Raw genomic sequence first — 15,713 nt, forward strand, 5'->3', positions numbered from 1 at the left:
AAAATATCTACTGTAGTAGCCAGGGTTCTCCAGAGAAACAGAACCAATAGGATATATGTAGATATATAGATATACAGTTGACCCTTGAACAACATGGGTTTCAGCTGCACAGGTCCACTTATATCCTGATTTTCTTCCAACTCTGCCACCCCTGGGACAGCAAGACCAACCACTCCTCTTCCTCTTCCTTCTTAGCCTACTCAACATGAAGACAGCGAGGATGAAGACCTTTATGATGATCCACTTTTACTTAATGAATAGTAAATATATTTTCTCCTCCTTATGATTTTCCTAATAACATCTTCTTTTCTTTAGCTTACTTTATTCTAAGAATACAGTGTATAATAAATATAACATATAAAATGTGTTAATTGACTGTTTATGCTATGGGTAAAGCTTTCAGTAAAAAATAGGGTATTAGTACTTAAGTTTTTGGGAGTCCAAAATTTTATGTGGATTTTCAACTACATGAGGCTCAGTACCCCTAATCCCCATATTGTTAAAGGGTCAGCTGTATAGATTTATTATGGGAATTGGCTCACATGATTATGAAGATTGAGAAGTCCCACCATTTGTTGTCTGCAAGCTGGAGAACCAGGAGAGCTGGTGGTATAATTCAATCCAAGTCCAGAGGCTTGAGAAGGGAGGTGGGATGCATATGCTGGTATAAGTCCCAGAGTCTGAAAGCCCAAGAACCATGAGCTCCAGTGTCCAAATGCAGAAGAAAGAATTTGCTCTTCCTCTGCCTTTTTGTTGTATTTGGACTTTCAATGGATTGGATGATGCCTTCTCACATTGGTGAAAGTGAATCTTCTTTACTCAGTCCACTGATTCAAATGCTAAGTTCCACCAGAAACTCTCGCAGATACAACCACAAATAATGTTTTGCCAGCTATCTGGGCATCCCTTAGCCCAGTCAAGTTGACACATAAAATTAGCTATCACATTTACTGTTGGCATTTTTAATTTCCATTCACTTGTCTTTTGTTTTCTGGATTCAGGAATGCAAGATTTTATCTTATCTTTCTGAGAATATAAATTATGGGGTTTCTTTTTTTGTTTTATTGGTTTTTCTTTGTGTGTTTTTGTGTTTGTCTTCTGCATTTTCTCTTTTTCTTCTGAGTTCCTTTTTTTCTGCTTGTAATTTTTTATATGTTTTTCATATAAAGGCTTTTCTCAAGTTTTTGGAGTTTCTTGGACAAGTCCTGAGTAGGGGAGGGTCTTACAGATCAATATATAGACTTTTATGTAATTCTCCTGTTTTGAGTAGGGTACCTCTGTCTTCACCTGTTCATGGTGTTCCAAGTTCAACATCCTCCTGATTCAGCCTCTCAATAGAGAGTAAGTCTTTACTCTTAAACCTGAATAGAGAAGGAGTAGTAACTTTACTATACAATGTTGGGAACAAGATTTAGAAACATAACTGCTTCTCATACAGACTTTTAACCAACTTTCTGTTTTTACTGTATTTATACCCATGTCTTCAGAGATACCTGATGCTTACAGTTCCTAAGCCTTTCTGACGTTGTGTAAGAGAATGTTCATGTTTCTTATCTTCTTTCCTCAGTATAGTCAATTTACTTTTTAGCTTTTTTCTGTCCACCTCAATAGTTATTACTTTTTTGTCTAATTTCCATTTTCCAAAATTTTAATTTGCTTCCATCTTCATCTTAACTTCAACTCTGTTTTTATAAATCTGTGTCTTCTTTTATTGAGATATAATTAACGTGCCAATTTAGTGGTTTTTTAAAAAATACTTTTTTAAGAGATGGCATCTTGCTATGCTGCCCAGTCTGGTCTTGAACTTTTGGGCTCAAGTGATCCTCCTGTCTCAGCCTCTTGAGTAGCTGGGACTACAGGGGTATGCCACCATGGCCCACTAAGCTTTTATTTTTTGTAGAGAAAGGATCTTGCTATTGTCCAAAGTGGTATGGAACTCGTGGCCTGAAACGATCCTCCCACCTTGGATCCTCCCAAAGTGCTAGGATTACAGATGTGAGCCACCACGCCCAGCCCCTTTGCCTATTTTTAGTTAGGTTGTCATTTTATTACTGAATTGCAACAGTCTGTACATATTCTGGATGCTAGATGCTTATCAGATATATGATTTGCCAATATTTTCTCACATTTTGTGGGTTGTCTTTTTACTTTCTTAGTGTCCTTTGGAGCACAGAAGTTTTAAATTTTGATGAAGTCCAATTTATCTATTTTTTCTTATGCTTTAGGTGTTATATCTAATAAATTGTTACCTAACAATTACCTAAACCAAGGTCACAATTTTTTTTTTTTTTTTTTTTTTTGAGACAGAGTCTCACTTTGTTGCCCGGGCTGGAGTGAGTGCCGTGGGGTCACCCTAGCTCACAGCAACCTCAAACTCCTGGGCTTAAGCGATCCTACTGCCTCAGCCTCCCAAGTAGCTGGAACTACAGGCATGCGCCACCATGCCCAGCTAATTTTTTTCTATATATATTTTTCGTTGGCCAGATAATTTCTATTTTTTTTTTTTTTAGTAGAGACGGGGTCTTGACAAAGATTTATACATATTTTTTTCCTCAGAGTTTTATAGTATTAGTTTTTACATTGAGCTCTTTGATCCATTTTAGTTAATTTTTTTTATATCTTGAGGAAGAGATCTAAAATCATTCTTTTTTGCATATGGATATCCAATTATCCCAGCACCATTGAAAAAAAAAAAAAGACTATTCTTTTGCTATTGAATGGTCTTGGTGCTTATGTCAAAAATCAATTTACCATAAAATGTATGGGTTTTTTTTTTATGGACTCTCAATTCTATTCCATTGGTCTATATGTCTGTCCTTATGCCAGTACCACACAGTCTTGATTACTGTAGCTTTGAGTTCGTTTTGAAATTCAGAATGTGAATCCTACAACTTCATTCTTTTTCAAGATTATCTTGGCTATTCTGGGTCTTCTGCATTTCCATATGAATTTTAGGATTAGCTTGTCAATTTCTCTCAAAAGAGCCAGCTGGGATTTTGATAGGGACTGCATTGAATTTATAGATCAATTTGTGGAGTATTACCATCTTAACATTATTAAGTCTAATAAGCCATGAACATGGGGTATCTATTTAGGCCTTCTTTAATTTCTTTCAACAATGTTTTATAGTTTTCATTGTATAAGTTTTACACTTTTGTTAAATTTGTTCCTAAGTATTTCATTTTTTGATGCTATTATGATTGGAATTGTTTACTTAATTTCAGTTTTGGATTGATCATTGCTCATGTATAGAAATACAATGAATTTTGTACAGTGATCTTGTATCCTACAACCTTACTGAATTAGTTTATTAGCTCTGATAGTTTTCTGGTTTGTATATTCCTTGGGATTTTCTATAGACCAGATCATGTCATTTAAAAGTAGAGATCATTTTACATCTTCCTTTCCAAACTGGATGCTTTTTAGTTCTTTTCCTTACTTAATTGTGCTGGCTAGAACTTCCAGATGAATAGAATGTTGAGTAGAAATGGTAATGGTGGACATCCTTGAGTTCTTTTTTTTTGTTTCAGCATATTACGGGGGTACAAATGTTCAGGTTACGTATATTGCCCTTGCCCCACCCGAGTCAGAGCTTCAAGCGTGTCCATCCCCCCATCCTTGAGTTGGGGGTGGGGGGAGGGAGGGAAGCATTCAGTTTTTTGGCAGTATGTATGATGTTAACTGTGGGTTTTTTGTAGATGCTCTATCAAGTTGAGGAAGTTCCCTTTTATTCTGAGATTTTTAGGGTTTTTTTTTTTTCATGAAAGAGTGTTAGATTTTGTCGAATTATTTTTCTGCATCTATTGAGGTGCACCTGTTAGGTGGTATGGTTTAAGTCTTTTTTAAATGTCTTCAGTGATAATTTAGCAGAGGTTTTGGAGGCAAAAACTAAAACACTTATATTTAATCTGATATGTTTAACTGAAAGATCCAAAAGAGATTTAAAAAAAAAGATACTAAGAATGGATGTAGTTTATTTAAAGTTGGTCATAGCTAGCTAGACATGTTTAAGAAATTTGATAGTTTAGACAAGACAACTTTCTGATCATGCTTAAAACACCTTATTCACTATTTAAAAAAAATGTATAATTAAAATAATAAATAACAACCTATTATTCCCCAAAGAAAAAGGAAAAGTATAGGCTTTTATTGAATGATTCAGCAGTTTTCTATCTGGTCTTATTGCCATCAGTTCTTTCTCCTTATTTCCTCCAGAGTGTTCTTTCTAAAATTTAAATTGAATCTGGTTAAAATCTTTTAACAACCTCCCAAATGAGCATGGCATACAAACCTTGTGATATGGCAGCTTTTTCACTCCATCTAGCACTATTCTCATTTCAAACTGATTTCCCTAGCTATTCTGAACAATGTGCGGTTCCAGAACTCACAGTGCTTTCTTTCTCTTGTCTCTGGGCTTTAGTACAGACTGTTCTGTTTCTCAAACTTTTTGGTTTCAGGATCTCTTAATACTCTTAAAAATATTTTTATTGAGGATTTCACTGAGATTTAGTTTAGGTAGCACGTATCTATCAAATTGACTGTATTTGAATATAAAACAAATTTTAAACATTAATTCATTTAAAATAATAAGCCTATTTCATATTAACATAAGCAGCATTTTTTATGAAAAATGTTTTTCAAAATCAAAACAATTAGTGAGAAGAATAGCATCATTTTATAATTTTGCATATCTCTTTAATCTATGTTTATCCTATAAATATAAGACTAGTCTTATCTATAATATTATCTATCAGAAAGTGATAAGTGGAAATACCCATAGAAGCATATTAATAGATATCAAAAACCTTTTAATAAGATTAACTATCTAATTTTTTTTTTAGTATCTAATCTTGATCATCCCCCAAACAACTAAAAATAGAGTGTTTCTAACTTATGTTATGCACTTAAAACTAAGAGAAACCTTAGGGTTATGTTTCTTAAAAAACAAGAAAAAACAAAGAACTACTGTTCTTTGTGCTTTAGAACTCTTAGGTCCACTGTTAGTTTTTAAAGTGTTGGATATTTCTGTCTTGCAGTAAGACCTGAAAATTTTATTGTTAAAGATAAATCTAGGTCCCCACAGTTTCCCCAGCAGCCTTAAGTGGCTATGTTCTACCTGGCTCCTTTTGATGGTATCTAGTGTTTTTTTCTCTCTCCTGTCCTTATGTCTAAGGCAGGATACAAGGTCCTCAAGCCCCCTCTCCCACATTTGACAACAGGGTTGGATATTGCATATTGTGGTTTTTTTGTTTATTTTGTTCTGATTAAAGTATGCAAAATAAAAAGATGCATTTTTATATTTAAAAAGATGGATACAGGTAAATTGTAATTGGTAAAAGTTTTTCATTATGCACTGCTGGTGGGAATATAAACTGACATATTTTGAAAATTGTTTGGTAGTATATACTAAAGCTGAACATATGCATACCCTATGACCCAGTCATTCACTTCTGGGTGTAGGTGTTGAAGCAAGGAAAATGAGGACATATGTTTGCTAAAAGACTTACACTAGAATGCTCATAGTAGCATCATTTATAATAGGTCCAGATTATGGGAAACTGGAACTAAAACAAATGCTGTCAACAATGGAATTGATAAATAAATTGTGTTATATTCAACAATGGAATGAGATTGAAGAATGGAATATTGTGCTTCAGTGAGAATTAATGAACAACTACCTACAGCTACATGGATGAACCTCACATACGTAATGTTGAGTAGAAGAAACAGAGGGAAGAGACTGCATACTATAAGAGTCTATATGTATACACACTTATATAAAACAGGCAAAACTGATTTATGTGTTTACCCTTGGGAGTTTAGGGTCTGGACAGTGGCTCCAGGAAGTTTTCTAGAGTGCTGCTTATAAGTATAAATTCATACTTTTCTGTATATTATTACACTTAAATGGAAAGCCAAAAAAAATGTATGGTAGTGAATTTTTTAACTTAAAAATAAGCAAATGAAATAGAATTGAGATTCCAGAAATAGATGCTGAAGTACAAATCTACTTAATCTGTGACAAATTAAGTGTAACAAAACAATGTCAAAAATTCATTAGTTGGGATAAGTAGGTTTTAATATGGAAGGAATACATTTAGATTCACACCTCATACCATATGGTACATTGAATTGCAGTTGAACTAAAATCTTAAAATATTTTTTATAACTAGGAAAAAATAAAGTATAATTACAGCTCAGATAATTTTATGATGTAAATCAATATAGATAATTGAGAGTAGATTGATACATAGAATTTTAAAAAGAAAATTTCTGTAGAACAAATAACAAAGATAAAAGGAAAGTGACCAGATAAGGACAATCATGATGAATATGCTAAATAAAACTTGATATATATGATGCATAAAGAAAATAAATGATACAAATTTATATTATAGTACTAAGAGCTGTCAAGACAAGCAGTCAAATAAATGATTTAAGAGTTGTTCATGTGCAAAATTCTTTGTAAAAGTGAAAAACTGGAGTCAGTCTACATGCCCATCAATAAGGGAATGGGGCTGGGCACCTATAATCCCAGCATTTTTGGTGGCTGATGTAGGAGGGTGGCTTGAGGACAGGAGTTCAAGATGAGCATGGGCAACATATCGAGACCCTGTCTCTACAAAAAATAGAAAAATTTGCCAGGTTTGGTGGCATGTGCCTGTGGTCCCATCTATTTGGGAGGCTGAGGCATGAGGATCGCTTGAGCGCAGGAATTTGAGACTGCAGTGAGCTATGATTGTGCCGCTTCACTCTAGCCCTGGGTGACAGAGCAAGACCCTGTCTCAAAATAATATTAAAAATAATGATAATGGAATTGTTAATAAATTATATTCCTATTTTTTTATTTTTTATACACATTCAGAGAAACTTCTCCAGTAACAAACTATAGAAATGATCCCTGAAAGTATAGTCTTAATTATGATATGTCTATAATAGATATTACTATGTAGCCATTAAAAAGAATGAGTTAGATTTGTTAATATGGAACAATGTGCATGAAGTTTTAAGTGAAAAGTAAGTTGCAGAGTATGTACAGTGTCATTACCTTTTTCTGCAAAACAAGTTAATGAACATTTGCCAATGAGTGTATGATCACATACAGAATAAGTTCTAGAAGGTATAGAACAAACCATTAACAGTGAATCCCCTGGGGAATTGGATTAAGAGGGTACTTACCCTCTTTTTTTTCATACCCTTCTGTATTATTCTATTCCATTCATGTATTGCTTTTACAATTAAATTTTTTAACTCATAAAGGGAAGGAACCTTACCAGATACTCAGGTTTGCTGATAATTAAAGCATTGGAAATTAAAACACTTTTGAGTTAGTTAAAACAAGCAGCTTTATATTGGGACATCTACAAAGAAAAAGGTCTTCATTTCTTGCAGGTGATATAATTTGGTATATTCTTTCTGAAGAGCAATCTGGCAATGCATAACAAGAGCCATAAAAATGAACATCTTTTGATCCTAGAGCCCTACTTTTGGGAATATATCCTAAGGAAGTAACTCAAAAGAGAAAATAAATTATGCAAAGGTGTTTATAGCCACATTATTTTTAATAAAAAACTAAAAATGAAAAAGAATTCTGGATTTAACACATTGACTGCCACACTCGAAAAAAAATTTTTTTTCCTTGGGGCCATGGTGTTTTATCACAAAAATAGAATAAAAACTTCAAAAACAAAACAATTCTTTCTAATTTATTGAAAAATTCATTATTTTTTATTGTTTTCTGTGCATGAGTTATATGCAACTTGAAAAATAGTTCTTGGCCAGGCGTGGTGGCTCACGCCTGTAGTCCTAGCACTCTGGGAGGCCGAGGCGGGTGGATTGCTCGAGGTCAGGAGTTCGAGACCAGCCTCAGCAAGAGCGAGACCCTGTCTCTACTAAAAAAATGGAAAGAAATTATCTGGTCAACTAAAATACATATAGAAAAAAATTAGCCGGGCATGCTGGCACATGCCTGTAGTCCCAGCTACCCGGGAGGCTGAGGCAGTAGGATCCCTTAAACCCAGGAGTTTGAGGTTGCTGTGAGCTAGGCTGACGCCACGGCACTCACTCTAGCCCGGGCAACAAAGCGAGACTCTGTCTCAAAAAAAAAAAACAAAAACAAAAAACAAAAAAAAAGAAAAATAGTTCTTGCAACTCCCAAGGTGAAGAAATGTGTGAGTTATATATGCTTCACTAGGCCTCAGGCTCAAAACTATTGTGAGTTAAATACAACTCAACATGGCAGTTAATATGTGAAGGTAATGTTTTAATATGCAATAATACATTGATCTTCTAATTTAAGAAAAACCTTAAACTATATGACCTAATAAGATTGCTACCAGCTTCATAATTTTATAATCTCAAGAAAATGAAATTGATAGTAAAGTTTCTTTTATCTTTTCCTTCCCCCACTATCACCATTCACATTTTTCTCAGTTTAACATTTTCCTTAACTTTGGTCCCTTTAACAAGGCTTTCTACAGGGTCATTTTGTTCTGAAAGACAAAGTACAAATTTAAAGTAGAAGAAAATGTAGTGTTTTCATTCTCCATATTTATTTATAGTAAACATTATAGAAGCAAAATGTTTAAATACACTTAATCAGATTTCCAAATTGTCCTGGAGAGTAAAATATCTTTCTCCGCCATGATCTAGTGAGAAAATTAAGTTGAGGGGTTAAGTACCTTGCATAATGCCCCACTGAATCATCTACAATATAGGGATTAGAAACCAGGTCTCATATAGTAAAACCCCCTTGCTAGGGCTGTTGTGCCTGAGTGCTTGTGTGTGGGTGGCAATGCAGAGCTGGCATCGGTTCTCTATTTAAGAGCTGGACTGAAGGCCAGTTCACCTTTCCTTGATGAGTTTGGATACTTGAGCAGTACAGCATAAGTTTTCTAAACAGAGATTTCTGGATGCAATCACAGAAGTGTCTTATACCAGATAGAATCTGACCTAGGTTGTCCAATGAGAAATGGCCATTAGAAAGAAGTTGTACTTCCTTCCCCTTTGCTACCTCATACTTCATGTAATGCCCCTCATTTGTTCATTTTCCTCTGTAGTTCGAAATGAAGGATCTGAGAAGGAAATGGAGTTGTCATCAGTTCTAAACTTGAACAGAGTGTTTCTAGAGTTAGTAAATGAAAAAATTAATTTTAAAAAATCTTTATGTAAGTTCTATTAAATACCAAGACATTAATTTGTGGTCTGTTTTGCAATCATGATATTTATATCAATTGGTTAGTATTAGTCATGATCATTTTAAACTTTCTAAATTTCTCTAAGAATTATCCTAATTTTGTGATTCAGTTGAAAATATTTATACTCATGAGATAAAAGTTCAAGTTTTTTCCCTACCACTTACAAACTGTGTGGCCTTGGGCAATTCCCTCATTTGTAAAATGGAGATAATAATCCCAGCCTTATCTGACTCCTAGGTTGGTTGTGAGGTTCAATGAGATAATACATGTGAAAGTATTTAATAAACTTTCAGGAACAATACAAATTTTTTTATTCAAGTTATGAAAGTCATTGCCTTGTTTACAACAAAGTAAACATTGAAGATGACAGTACATCTCTTCAGATTCTGGAATAGTATCTGGAAATGCTCTATCCTGTCCTGGTATGCACTAACTTAGATCTATGAATAGACCAATGAGCTTTCTGATTGATCACCTGCCAGCTACATTAGTTTGATACCTTCATTTATACTTTCTGGAAAATATATAGATATTTTATGTTAGTATTGGGTTTGCATACAAGAGAAACCTAAAATAATATGGTTTAACCAAGAGAGAAGATTATTTCTCTTTCATGGAAAAGAAGTCTGAAGATAGGCAGTCCACAGCTGGTATGGTATGCTCCAAGGTGTCATCAGGGATTCAGGATTCTACGCCAACATCCTAACCATAGATTCCATCCACAAGGACTGAAGGAATTCCCTTTATCCCCTAGGATAAGTAAGGGACATCTCTCAGCTGAATCAGTCCCATTTAAGTACTTTCTAGAAGACCCACCCAGTATTTTGCTTATATTTTATAACTAATCACATGACTAAAGTCTAGCTACAAGAGAAGCTGAGAAATATGATCTTTATTCCAGTGACCATAAGCCCAGATATGTATGTGTATGTGAGGGGTGTGTGTGTATGTGTTGGCGAGGGAAAGGTAGTTTAAAACATTTATATTAATATAATTCTGTAGTAGAGACTGCTAGTTGCCAACCCCAACAGCCTCTTCTTTCTTAGAAACATGCTCCAATTTTTACCTGGAGATTGGAGTAATTAGGGAAGGAATCAAAGAGACTATGTCTCCATAGAGAGATAACAAAGTGATTTGGGCAGGGAAAACTAAAAATTCTGGGAACATATTTTTAAACTTGTCAGTATTTGTATAAAGAAATGTTTAGAATGTCAAAACAAAGTACTTATTAAATTTTAAAAAAATACAATAGTAAGTAAAGCAAAAAAGGAGAGAAAAATGAGGAAGGGAAAACCCCAGAAAATATAAGGGGTACATTGGTTTAATTTGAACCCTCTTATATATACATGTCTTTAGTTCTTTTTACATTAGCTTTTCTCATCGTTTTTCTCTGAAGAAATGTAATTGTTCAGTTGTTGCCATGATTTTGCTTGCTTTGTACAAAAAAATTTTAGCATTGTAGTTATAGATGGAAATATAGAAAACTTTAGAGCTACATTTGAACAAGGCTAAGAACTTTACAACATTAGATCAAGAAAGTCGAAAAGGAAGAAAGATTTCAAGGTCTTTATCGGTAAAATGATGGGAGTAGAATAAAGTCCTTCTATTTCTTAAACTTTTGTAATTCAGGAGCAGCGATGAAAATAGTAATGAAGTTTCTGACTAGCACTTCCAAGTTAAGTACAATCCAGAGAGGCTATTGGGATAGAGTCTGTGGGAGGACTTAAGTGATTTCAAGTCTCAGTGCAGAAGAATAGTGTGTTCAATGGAAATTGAGGAGGACAAGGAATTTTCAGGTCACGGGGTTTAATGGGTCATCATTGTGTTTGTTGAAGAGCTTAAGGAGAATAGTAGGAAAAAGGATGGAGAATAAAAAATGGACCATGTGCTCCTAGGAAGAGATGAATTCTGGCACTGTTTCTTAACATGTAGGCCATGAACCCTCAGGGGAGCTGTAGATGAGCTTTAGGAAGTTCTTGAATGCTCTAAAATTATACATAACATATTAAATTATGTCCATTTTTCTGTGGGAAAGCATCTGAAGCTTTAATCAGATACCTACCATAAACTAACAAAAAAAGCCAGTCACTCTTAAAAATGAATGATAAAGACTCCAAATGATTAAAAATGGAGAAAGAGTGACAATTGGTCCTACAGTGGGTAAATACAGTCATTGTGATGTTTTCAAAGTAAGCTACGTTTCAATCACAAAAAAGTAAAAGATGAGAAAAATGTATAGAACAGAGGGGAATTTGCCATCATACAAGTTTTTGTTTTTTTTTTTTTTTTTTGGAGACAGGGTCTTGCTCTGTTGCTTGGGGTAGAGTGCAGTGGCACTGCAGCCTGGAACTTCTGGGTTCTGGGTTCAAGTGATCCTCCTGTCTCAGCCTTCCAAGGATCTTGAACTATAGGCACGCCACCATGCCTGGCTAATTTTTCTATTTTTATAGAGATGGGGTCTCACCATTGCTCAGGCTGGTCTCAAACTCCTGATCTCAAGCAATCCTCCTGCCTCAGCCTCCCAAAGTGCTAGGATTACAGGCGTGAGCCACCGCTCCCAACCCATCATAAAGTTTTGGGTCTTGGTTTGCCATTATTAACTGTGTGACCTTGGGCATACCCTCTCTAAGCCTCAATTTCCTCAGCTGTAAAATGGGAATAATAAATATCTACTTTAAGCTGTGATTGTGAAGATTAAATAAAACAATGTAGGTTGAGCACATAATACAGTGCTTAGCACATAGTAGATATCTGGTAACCCTCTGCCCCCAAAAGATTTTTTATTTTCTATATTTATTTTAATGACCTTATTGTATACAGTCATTCCTTGGCATATGCAGGGGATTGGTTCTAGCTTATATGAAAAGTCAGCCTTTATACGTGGGTTTTCTATTCCCCCCCCCATACTGTATTTTCAATTTGCATTTGGTTGGAAAAAAAAGCTGTGTATAAGTGGACCCATGCAGTTCAAACCCATATTGTTCAAGGGTCAACTGTAATTCACTTTGAAGGTCCTCAGCAAGTCCATCTTCAGAGAACTACTCAGTGATGCTCACACTCAAGAAGACTATATCTTATTAAGTGGTTAGTTTAGAGGCTCTTTCCCATGCAGATTTGTAAGCCAAGTGTGTAAAAATCACATATTGCACTTGTTGCCTGGCAGCACGTGTCCCTGAGTGGTAGTACATGGCTTGCATTGTAATGTTATCAGTGCTGGGGCCAGCTCGCTGGACATGTACTGCCACATGGGCTAGGGACTCCATTCCTCAAAACAGCAGCCATCACTAGGGTTAACAGAAAATGACAAACCAGGCATGGATGAGGGAGGCGCCAGCATAGCAGCGGGATGTCCTTTGATTTGCTTCTGTTATTTGCATGTCTTTCTTGTGATGTCTGTGAAATGTTCAGAATGACAAAGTTTTTAAAAGACCTGCTGACTCCGCCTGGAAAATGTGAAAAACCTCCCGTTTAGAGACCTATTATGTCCAGCTAGCTGCATTTTCTATATCTTTCTCTTCATTTTTTATTAATGCAAACATTTGCATGAAGACAGAACCTTTGTTTCTTAAAGAGTTCATCTGCTCCTGCTGCTTACTGGCCCTGCCATGCAAGAGCACAACAGAACCTTTGTTATGCTTTCAGCAAAGCTGTTTATGAACGGTGGCTTACTGAGGACTGCTTCCTGTGCTGTGTGCTTCCATTTTGTCTAAAAAGAAAAAAGAAAATAGTTCTTAGGAGTGAAAAGCATTTGGACTTTCTTTTATACAAGTCCTGGATGTTGAAATGACAAGTAGCCCCCAAATTTGTGAGGAACTGGTAATTGCATCGAATGCATTTTTTACTTTACCTTGAACATAATGAGGCTCTTAGCAACAATAGAAGGAACAAGTGCCTTCTCATTGGAATAGAGAGAAGGAACAGTAAAAAGGCAACAGAGTGGTTGAGAGCAGGACAAAAGTGGCTTCCTGTAAGAACTCTAATATTGTAACAGAATGTGTTTTGGTATTTAGTGTTTCCCACCTGGGAGGCACAGTGCGGAAATGGTTGAGTTGAATAAAGAATAGAACCACAGTTTATAAATAGTGGATACAGTTTATGTTTCCATTCAGTAAATATTTGAATGACTACTATGTGGAAGATACTGAATGGTCCTGAGTGTTAACAAGGATAAAAAATAAATGAGTCATGGTACCTATATGTCTTTAAGGAGGAGGACTTACCAAGAATATAACATATGCATAACAGAAATGACTGTATATCAAGGTAGAAAGTGCCATTGGAAATATTTAAAATAGGTGTTTAGGAAGTTCAGGAAAAGGAAAGATTGCTTCTGGCTAGGAGAAAATCAGGGAAAGTTTCACAAAGAAGGTGGCATTGAGTTGAGCCTAGTAAGAAAGGTAGGATTGCAACATTCCTAAAAGTGATAAGTCAAAAATTATGTTGGTCTAGTACAATAGACCCAAAGTAAATTTTTATAGGGTACTTGGTGGTGTTTTACACCATTAATTTAGATGATATGTTAAATGTTGATATGAGTTTTCCGTATAAACTAAACTTAAGCCTCCCTGTTTATTCTCTTTCAATCGTTCATCCCATATGGTTTTTGTGTACTTTGGACTAGGCCTCTGGGTACCCCTATAGATGTCTGCAATAGCATCCTTTACTTTCATAACAAAAATAGAAACTCAGAGGGTATTGAGCATTATTCCTGCCATATACCATAAGCAGTTCTTAGTGGAAATTTGACACATAAGACTCTCATTTGAAAAAGAATCCCCACCTTTGTATAAAGGCCATATCAGCCAGAAGAGAGAGGATTGGGAATTTTAAACCCAGGAATTTTCAGCTACCTTAAACTAGAATTCTTCTGTATCTTTTTGTCATTAGGAAAAAAATGAGATCCTGTTAGCTGTTATCTCAGTTGTGAATGGCAACTAATTTTTATAAAATATTTTTAATGTAAAATGATAAGTAAATAAGTTACTGCATTAGTATCTTATTACATTAATATCACTAATCTGTATATTCATAGTTAAATTGCACATTATGAATTTAATAATAATCTGTAAATTTAATGATAATCTGTAAATACATGGTTTGCCCCCCAAAGGCTACAACTGTTTCTTTTTTTTTTTTTTTTTTTAAAGAAACAGATCATTCTATGTTGCCCAGGCTGGACTCAAACTACTGGGTTCAAGGGAGCCTTCCAAGCAGCTACAGGTTCCTGCCTGGGACTACAGGTTCCTGCCACCATTCCGGGCTAAAAGGCTACAACTTTTGATGACTCTATAGCACAGTTAATTTCCACTCTGTAACTTTCTACTTCCCTGTTTGACATGACAGTATGAGTGGCATATGATTTGCTCCGTGTTTGTCAATTTACAGAATTTTGTTTTTAAACTCATGGTGCTTTCTGGAAAATAGTTTTGTGAGTGTTTATGGAGTTAATTTGATAACTATATTGCTCTATGAGTAACTATTTTCGCAAAGTTATTGTTGTGACAGTTATTACTTGGGTTCTTCATGTGTCCCTTAGATTGTAACTGTGGGAAACTTAAGTGCTACTTCAGATTTCTCTGTTGTTCAGGAAGTACATTTTGTTATGTTCAGCTAGCAGAGTGCTTTAAATTTGAACCTCTATGAAAGCGTCCTTAAAAAAGAAGATTCTATAGTCTGGCACTTGAAATTGCAGGACTCCAACCTACTAGTTCTGTATTATGGGATTTAGGCTGAAAATACTGAAGCAATAGGATTTAAGCACTTACTCTTAATTGACATCGCCAAACTATTTTTAAAAACCACCAGTTTTTGGAAGGAAAAGGAAAGACAGGAGGATTAACAGTTGACCAGAGACTATTTAAATGTCAAGGCACTCAGCTTTGCACAGCTATTAACTGGTACAATACCTCTTTTGGTTGAGGGAAGTAGACTTTAGTTTTTCATCCTCCATTTTACATAAAGATCTTTAGTCACCTCTTGTTTTCTGGTTGTCACAGGTGATGTTAGCATATGTGTAATGCTTTGTTTGCTTCTGGTGTGTCTTTTAGTATTTTTAGTTTGACTAGCTGTATAGCAGCACTTTGGTGGTTTGGTTGCATAGATGCAATATATTAGTTTTGTCTGTTTTATAATTAATTAAGATCTTACCTTAATGTGCAAATTTGTCCTAAGAAAATTCCACCTGATATATGTCATACTGCATAGCTCTTTAAGGATGGCAATATCAGGCAGTGCAGACCAAAAGGCTGGGTTCAAAGCTTGTCTCTGCTGCTTACCAGCTCTTTAACCTTAGGCAAATTATATTTCTGAGTCTTCCTTTTTTTCATTTATAAAATGGGGATAAAATAAAAATACCTAATTCACAGGGTTGTTGTGAGAATTAAGTAAATTAATACTTAGAATGGTGTCTTGCACATAAAGTTTAGTAAATGCTGGCTGTTATTATTATTATATTTGTAAGTTTAGCATTAAGTAAGCCTTATATTGATCAAGAGCTATTAAAGGAAGGAGGCCTCC

The 15,713-nt window shown here is 35.1% G+C and overlaps 1 protein-coding gene and 1 pseudogene across 1 annotated transcript in view; one reads left to right on the forward strand and one right to left on the reverse strand.

Annotated features, from left to right (window-relative positions):
• C7H11orf49 (chromosome 7 C11orf49 homolog) overlaps positions 1–15,713 on the forward strand; it is a 167,117-nt gene that overhangs the window by 18,256 nt on the left and 133,148 nt on the right. The window lies entirely within an intron of this gene.
• LOC123643009 lies at positions 6,839–6,917 on the reverse strand (annotated as a pseudogene).

This window comes from Lemur catta, chromosome 7 (genome assembly GCF_020740605.2).
Source record: "Lemur catta isolate mLemCat1 chromosome 7, mLemCat1.pri, whole genome shotgun sequence".
Classification (NCBI taxonomy): domain Eukaryota; kingdom Metazoa; phylum Chordata; class Mammalia; order Primates; family Lemuridae; genus Lemur; species Lemur catta.